This window comes from Nomia melanderi, unplaced genomic scaffold (assembly GCF_051020985.1).
Source record: "Nomia melanderi isolate GNS246 unplaced genomic scaffold, iyNomMela1 scaffold0770, whole genome shotgun sequence".
In the NCBI taxonomy this organism is placed as follows: Eukaryota; Metazoa; Arthropoda; class Insecta; order Hymenoptera; family Halictidae; genus Nomia; species Nomia melanderi.
This window is the reverse complement of record NW_027475884.1, coordinates 20001-28139: the sequence shown is the minus strand read 5'-3', so window position 1 is coordinate 28139 and position 8139 is coordinate 20001. Positions and strand designations below refer to the sequence as shown.

General features: G+C 49.6%; 1 non-coding gene and 1 pseudogene across 1 annotated transcript; both read left to right on the top strand.

Annotated features, from left to right (window-relative positions):
• Window positions 1–5735: 5735 nt before the first annotated feature.
• On the top strand, window positions 5736–5890 carry LOC143176725 (5.8S ribosomal RNA). The gene has a single exon (XR_013001236.1). It is a non-coding gene; the product is annotated as a 5.8S ribosomal RNA (ribosomal RNA).
• Window positions 5891–7945: 2055 nt separating this feature from the next.
• LOC143176727 (large subunit ribosomal RNA) overlaps window positions 7946–8139 on the top strand; it is a 6400-nt pseudogene continuing 6206 nt past the window's right edge.

Here is an 8139-nt window from a genome sequence, read left to right as displayed (position 1 = left end):
TACGTCTCTCGACGATGGGACGATCCACGCGAAGAGTTGTTACGTGCACGCGTATGGTGCGATTGCGTCGATTCGCTTTTCTGTACGGGGAGCAATAGAACGTTGAGTTGACTTATCGGGTCTTCGTTGGAATTACCGTCGCTGGCATTGTAAACTCCAGATGACCTTGTGATTCCTTCGTCGGGCACTGGTAAAGGGTGGCGATGATGCGTTCTATAATAGAAATACCCGTCGTAGCGTTTCTTCCGAGTCAACCCGCTCACGAAACACTCTCTCGTCGTGGAATCCCCGCGTCGGAGAGTAAAACGCGAATTCATAGTATGGAAACTTACGTCTCTCGACGATGGGACGATCCACGCGAAGAGTTGTTACGTGCACGCGTATGGTGCGATTGCGTCGATTCGCTTTTCTGTACGGGGAGTAATAGAACGTTGAGTTGACTTATCGGGTCTTCGTTGGAATTACCGTCGCTGGCATTGTAAACTCCAGATGACCTTGTGATTCCTTCGTCGGGCACTGGTAAAGGGTGGCGATGATGCGTTCTATAATAGAAATACCCGTCGTAGCGTTTCTTCCGAGTCAACCCGCTCACGAAACTCTCTCTCGTCGTGGAATCCCCGCGTCGGAGAGTAAAACGCGAATTCATACTATGAAAACTTACGTCTCTCGACGATGGGACGATCCACGCGAAGAGTTGTTTACGTGCACGCGTATGGTGCGATTGCGTCGATTCGCTTTTCTGTACGGGGAGAAATAGAACGTTGAGTTGACTTATCGGGTCTTCGTTGGAATTACCGTCGCTGGCATTGTAAACTCCAGATGACCTTGTGATTCCTTCGTCGGGCACTGGTAAAGGGTGGCGATGATGCGTTCTATAATAGAAATACCCGTCGTAGCGTTTCTTCGGAGTCAACCCGCTCACGAAACTCTCTCTCGTCGTGGAATCCCCGCGTCGGAGAGTAAAACGCGAATTCATACTATGAAAACTTACGTCTCTCGACGATGGGACGATCCACGCGAAGAGTTGTTTACGTGTACGCGTATGGTGCGATTGCGTCGATTCGCTTTTCTGTACGGGGAGAAATAGAACGTTGAGTTGACTTATCGGGTCTTCGTTGGAATTACCGTCGCTGGCATTGTAAACTCCAGATGACCTTGTGATTCCTTCGTCGGGCACTGGTAAAGGGTGGCGATGATGCGTTCTATAATAGAAATACCCGTCGTAGCGTTTCTTCCGAGTCAACCCGCTCACGAAACTCTCTCTCTCGTCGTGGAATCCCCGCGTCGGAGAGTAAAACGCCGAAGGCTTACTATGAAACTTACGTCTCTCGACGATGGGACGATCCACGCGAAGAGTTGTTACGTGCACGCGTATGGTGCGATTGCGTCGATTCGCTTTTCTGTACGGGGAGTAATAGAACGTTGAGTTGACTTATCGGGTCTTCGTTGGAATTACCGTCGCTGGCATTGTAAACTCCAGATGACCTTGTGATTCCTTCGTCGGGCACTGGTAAAGGGTGGCGATGATGCGTTCTATAATAGAAATACCCGTCGTAGCGTTTCTTCCGAGTCAACCCGCTCACGAAACTCTCTCTCGTCGTGGAATCCCCGCGTCGGAGAGTAAAACGCGAATTCATACTATGAAAACTTACGTCTCTCGACGATGGGACGATCCACGCGAAGAGTTGTTTACGTGCACGCGTATGGTGCGATTGCGTCGATTCGCTTTTCTGTACGGGGAGAAATAGAACGTTGAGTTGACTTATCGGGTCTTCGTTGGAATTACCGTCGCTGGCATTGTAAACTCCAGATGACCTTGTGATTCCTTCGTCGGGCACTGGTAAAGGGTGGCGATGATGCGTTCTATAATAGAAATACCCGTCGTAGCGTTTCTTCCGAGTCAACCCGCTCACGAAACTCTCTCTCGTCGTGGAATCCCCGCGTCGGAGAGTAAAACGCGAATTCATACTATGAAAACTTACGTCTCTCGACGATGGGACGATCCACGCGAAGAGTTGTTTACGTGCACGCGTATGGTGCGATTGCGTCGATTCGCTTTTCTGTACGGGGAGAAATAGAACGTTGAGTTGACTTATCGGGTCTTCGTTGGAATTACCGTCGCTGGCATTGTAAACTCCAGATGACCTTGTGATTCCTTCGTCGGGCACTGGTAAAGGGTGGCGATGATGCGTTCTATAATAGAAATACCCGTCGTAGCGTTTCTTCCGAGTCAACCCGCTCACGAAACTCTCTCTCGTCGTGGAATCCCCGCGTCGGAGGGTAAAACGCGATATATAATAGTATATGCCAGTGGTTCGCGCGCGTCGTCTCTGAGATACGCGGTCGACAGAGTTCCGAAAACACGTGATGTGCCACGATTTCCGTGCGTCTTACATCTTTCGACGATGGGACGATCCACGCGAAGAGAACGTTCGTGCTTGCGTGAGGTGCAACAGCGTCGATTCGCTTTTCTGTACGGGGAGAAATAGAACGTTGAGTTGACTTATCGGGTCTTCGTTGGAATTACCGTCGCTGGCATTGTAAACTCCAGATGACCTTGTGATTCCTTCGTCGGGCACTGGTAAAGGGTGGCGATGATTCGTTCTATAATAGTAATACCCGTCGTAGCGTTTCGACCGATGTCACCCGCCACGAATGTCTCTCTCGACGTGGAAACCCCGCGCCGAAGAGTAAACGCGAAGGCTTACCATACGAAAGAAAACGGTATTATACGCCTGTGGTATGTGCGTCTCGGCTCTGTGATACGCGATCGGCAGAGTTACAAAAAAACGTTGATGGGCCACGATTTCCGTGCGTCTTACATCTTTCGACGATGGGACGATCCACGCGAAGAGTAGTTACGTGCTCGCGCGAGGTGCGATAGCGTCGATTCGCTTTTCTGTACGGGGAGAAATAGAACGATGAGTTGACTTATCGGGTCTTCGTTGGAATTACCGTCGCTGGCATTGTAAACTCCAGATGACCTTGTGATTCCTTCGTCGGGCACTGGTAAAGGGTGGCGATGATTCGTTCTATAATAGAAATACCCGTCGTAGCGATTCGGCCGAGACACCCGCCACGAAACTCTCTCTCGTCGTGGAATCCCCATGTCGGAGAGTAAAACGCGAAGGCTAACTATATAAGAAACATATAGTATTATTTATGCCTGTGGTTCTCCGTTTGTCCTACTCTCAGATACGCGACTCGGAGAGTTACGAATAATCGTGATGGACCACGATTTCTGTACGTCTTACATCTTTCGACGATGGGACGATCCACGCGAAGAGATCATTCCTGCTTGCGTGAGGTGCGATAGCGCCGATTCGCTTTTCTGTACGGGGAGAAATAGAACGATGAGTTGACTTATCGGGTCTTCGTTGGAATTACCGTCGCTGGCATTGTAAACTCCAGATGACCTTGTGATTCCTTCGTCGGGCACTGGTAAAGGGTGGCGATGATTCGTTCTATAATAGAAATACCCGTCGTAGCGATTCGGCCGTGTCACCCGCCACGAAAATCTCTCTCGTCGTGGAATCCCCGCGTCGTAGAGTAAACGCGAAGGCTTGCTATAGAAGACTATAGTTTATACGCCTGTGGTTCACCGGTTGCCTGCTCTCCGGGGTACGCGATCGCGCAGGAGTTACGGAAGAACTTGATGGGCCACGATCTCCAAGCGGCTATATCTTTCGACGATGGGACGATTCACGCGAAGAGAACGTTCGTGCATGCGTGAGGTGCGATAGCGTTGATTCGCTTGTCTGTACGGGGAGAAATAGAACGATGAGTTGACTTATCGGGTCTTCGTTGGAATTACCGTCGCTGGCATTGTAAACTCCAGATGACCTTGTGATTCCTTCGTCGGGCACTGGTAAAGGGTGGCGATGATTCGTTCTATAATAGAAATACCCGTCGTAGCGTTTCGACCGATGTCACCCGCCACGAAATTCTCTCTCGTCGTGGAATCCCCGCGTCGGAGAGTAACCGCCGAAGGCTTGCTATAGAAGACTATAGTTTATACGCCTGTGGTTCACCGGTTGCCGGCTCTCCGGGGCACGCGATCGCGCGAAGGTTACGGAGGGACGTGAAGCGCCCGAGCAATGAAACGTCCGCAGGAGGAAACGAGCAACCGCCGAACATTGTTTCGCGACGTTTCCATAATGTATTGTCGTTTCGCTCGCATCCCGCTTCTTTCCCCTAGTTTCCTCGACGCGTAGTTTCGCAGCCTTAGTGGACGAATCATTCTCGATTCGAGGAAAGATATGCAGTGGGGCGTGCAATGAGCCCGCCAGAGACCACGATCTCCAATGCGTCTTTACATCTTTCGACGATGGGATGATCCACGCGAAGAGAACGTTCGTGCTTGCGCGAGGTGCGTTAGCGTCGATTCGCTTTTCTGTACGGGGAGAAATAGAACGATGAGTTGACTTATCGGGTCTTCGTTGGAATTACCGTCGCTGGCATTGTAAACTCCAGATGACCTTGTGATTCCTTCGTCGGGCACTGGTAAAGGGTGGCGATGATTCGTTCTATAATAGAAATACCCGTCGTAGCGATTCGGCCGAGTCACCCGCCACGAAACTGTCTCTCTTTCGTCGTGGAAACCCCGCGTCGGAGAGTAAAACGCGCGAAGGCTGTGACTGTAACATATATATATACAGTATACAATGCCTGTGGTTTTTGCGCGTGTCGGCTCTTCGGTATACGCGATCGGCCAGAGTTACGGAGGGACGGTGAAGCGCACGAGAAATTGAAACGGCCGCACGATTGGAACCGAGCAACCGTCGAACATTGTTTCGCGACGTTTCCATAATGCGTTTTCGTTTCGCTCGCATACCGCTTCTTTTCCCCTAGTCTCTGAGACGCGTTTTCGAGCCGTTCTTCTACTATCGATTCTCGTAGAGAGAAGGGACCGGGTAGTCTGGAAGTGGAACCCGCATCTTGCGTGTACCGTACACGGAATTGAGAGGACCGGCCGTGAAGCTCGTTTTAAAGCCGTGCGTCTGACACCCAACTCTTGCGCGCCAATTTCGCGGCAAGAGATAATATGGGACGAATGACCGGCAAAGAGCCAGCTGTGAAGTCTGTTTTTTTAATCGAATCCGTGGACGTGTGTATGCCGTAGCGTCGCTCGTCGTGTTCGTTCATGGTCGTTCCGAGAGAAAGAACGAAAGCGGTAACGAAGGGACCGGCCGTGAAGCTCGTTTTAAAGCCGCGCGTCTGACACCCAACTCTTGCGCGCCAATTTCGCGGCAAGAGATAACATGGGACGAATGACCGGCAAAGAGCCAGCTGTGAAGTCTTTTTTCATTATTTGCTTTCAATCGATCGATCGGTACGATTCGTGCAACGTTTCGCGCGATGCGACGCGAAAACATGCGCGCAACAATAGATGCGTCTGATCGGAAGAACGCGAGGGTCGACTGCACGCGATGGATTCAGTATCGGGTAGGATACAAAATATATCCCCGTCGTTTCCACGCGTGCGAGTCTTCTGCGTCTTTCGCGGGTTTTTGAATGCACTATACGCCCGGAACGTCGAGAAATATATACATATTACTTGAACGTTTTTCGTCTCGAAAGGCTTCGGTGTCGTCTCCAAGGCGACGCCTGAATCTCCTTCGCGCGCTGGTCGGAGATTCAGGTATCAACTTTTATCTTCTCTTTGAAAGAAGAGAGATATTAGGTCGAACAAATGAGAATAAAATTATATATGTGAAATATAAAATTTATACGATTACCCTGAACGGTGGATCACTTGGCTCGTGGGTCGATGAAGAACGCAGCTAATTGCGCGTCAACGTGTGAACTGCAGGACACATGAACATCGACATTTCGAACGCACATTGCGGTCCACGGATACAATTCCTGGACCACGCCTGGCTGAGGGTCGTTTACGTACCATACACTGCTTGCGTAGCTCTGTCAAATCCCCGCCGTCGTTCACCTCTTCGGATCGAACGTTTTTTTACCGAAGGGCGCAAAGAACGTTTCTGAGTCGGGTTAAGAGAAGGATGCTACGTACGAGCGAACGATGGGTGTCTCGTCGGCGTTTGTCGCGGACACGCGAAAATTCTGTGAATTTCACGGACAGTGTACGTTCTAGTTGTTGCAAAACGATCGGAATCGTTTGTATGGACTCGCGTGAGTGTTCGCGGCGTCGTGCGTCGTTCAATTACGACCGCCCGCGGATACCGCTCCACTGCGATATGGATCTGAGCGACAACTTTTTCGGCTGTTCGTGAGATGAACGGTTTCGTGTGTTTAGAAAAATTTTTTTTCCCGCGCTCCCGACGTCACCTGAAATGATGCGTCAGAGGTGAAAGAAAATATTAAGAAGTCGAGAGAGAGAGAGACTACACACGTTTTATTCATATTTTGTATACCGTGCGTGAGACGGATGTGCACGACACGTCGTATGTCGGTATATTACCGACTGGCCCCAGGGAGATTGTTTTCTTCCTCTCTTACGAATGAGATGTACGTTTCGGAGGATCGTCGTTACCGAAACACACGGCAAAACGAGACTTCTCGCAGCAGAACCTTTATACACAATACACATCGACTCTTTTTACCCCGAGAGAGAGAGAAAAGGTGTATTTCTTTTTTTTATTTTTCGAATTCGACGCACGAACGCTTTGACGACTGGAGAAAAACACGGTGTGTGTTAAAATCGTGCGGGACGAGCATGCGTATTCGTAACGGGTCGAATAGTTCTTATTCCCCGTCGTCGCGTGTCCTCGCTGGACCACCACCGTGCGCTTCCGCCACGTTCAGTTGAATTTCGAAATATATATATATAAAAAGAATCACCATATACTCTCTTTCGGGAGGTGTATTTTTATCGGTTTCTGCTATAGAGAAGAGACGGAGATCGTGTTGTGAGGTGTAACGTTTCTGTATCCCCGTTTCGGAGGATCGTCGTTATCGGCGGAACACACGTCAAAACGAGACTTCTCGCAGAACCTTTATACACAATACACATCGACTCTTTTACCCCGAGAGAGAGAAAAGGTGTTTTTCTTTTTTTTTTATTTTTCGAATTCGACGCACGAACGCTTTGACGACTGGAGAAAAACACGGTGTGTGTTAAAATCGTGCGGGACGAGCATGCGTATTCGTAACGGGTCGAATAGTTCTTATTCCCCGTCGTCGCGTGTCCTCGCTGGACCACCACCGTGCGCTTCCGCCACGTTCAGTTGTATTTCGAAATATATATATATATAAAAAGAATCACCATATACTCTCTTTCGGGAGGTGTATTTTTATCGGTTTCTGCTATAGAGAAGAGACGGACGATCGTGTGTGACACCACGTGGTAACGTTTCCGTATCCCCGTAAAATACGTTTATCTTTTCTCGTAGAAAAGAGAGAGGAAGAGGCAGGAGCTCCTCTTTGGCGAGGCTTTCGAACGTCGCGTCCCGTCCGCCGGAATATAATGATATAAATATATAACCGCCGCCGACTTTGTGCGAAAGCGTTGAAACGAACGCGTCGGTCGCCCCATGGTGTGTGTTTGTCGTGTCTTCTTTTCCTCTTCTGCACTTCTCTTCACTGTCGATCGCGAGACCGCGCGAGATCCGCTTCGGTCGTCCAGTCCCCGAAAATTCTTCTCGGACGGGCGTTAAAGTTAACCGGAGCGCGAGATCGTCTAGCGAGAGTCTTTTTCGCGATCGAGTAAAATGTGATAGAAGAAGGAGAAGAGTGTAAAAAGAGAATATAGACACGCGACGCAGCAGAGACCACTGGTGAGGCGCATAAGACGCGTTCGCGAACGATTTTTCGCGACGATACGGAGTCGCGCGTGTCGCGGTATATTTATCATTTATATACGTTATAATATGAATATTGTTGTGTTCGAACGCACTCTCCTCTAGACTTTGTTTTTTTTGCCTTTGAGCGATTTTTATGAAATTCGATTGAATTTTCATACAATTCACGTTCACGACGACCTCAGAGTAGGCGAGATTACCCGCTGAATTTAAGCATATTACTAAGCGGAGGAAAAGAAACTAACAAGGATTTCCTTAGTAGCTGCGAGCGAACAGGAATTAGCCCAGCACTGAATCCCGCGGTTCCGCCGTAGGGAAATGTAGTGTTCAGGAGGGTCCATTTATCCCGTGACGTCGAACCGCGTCCAAG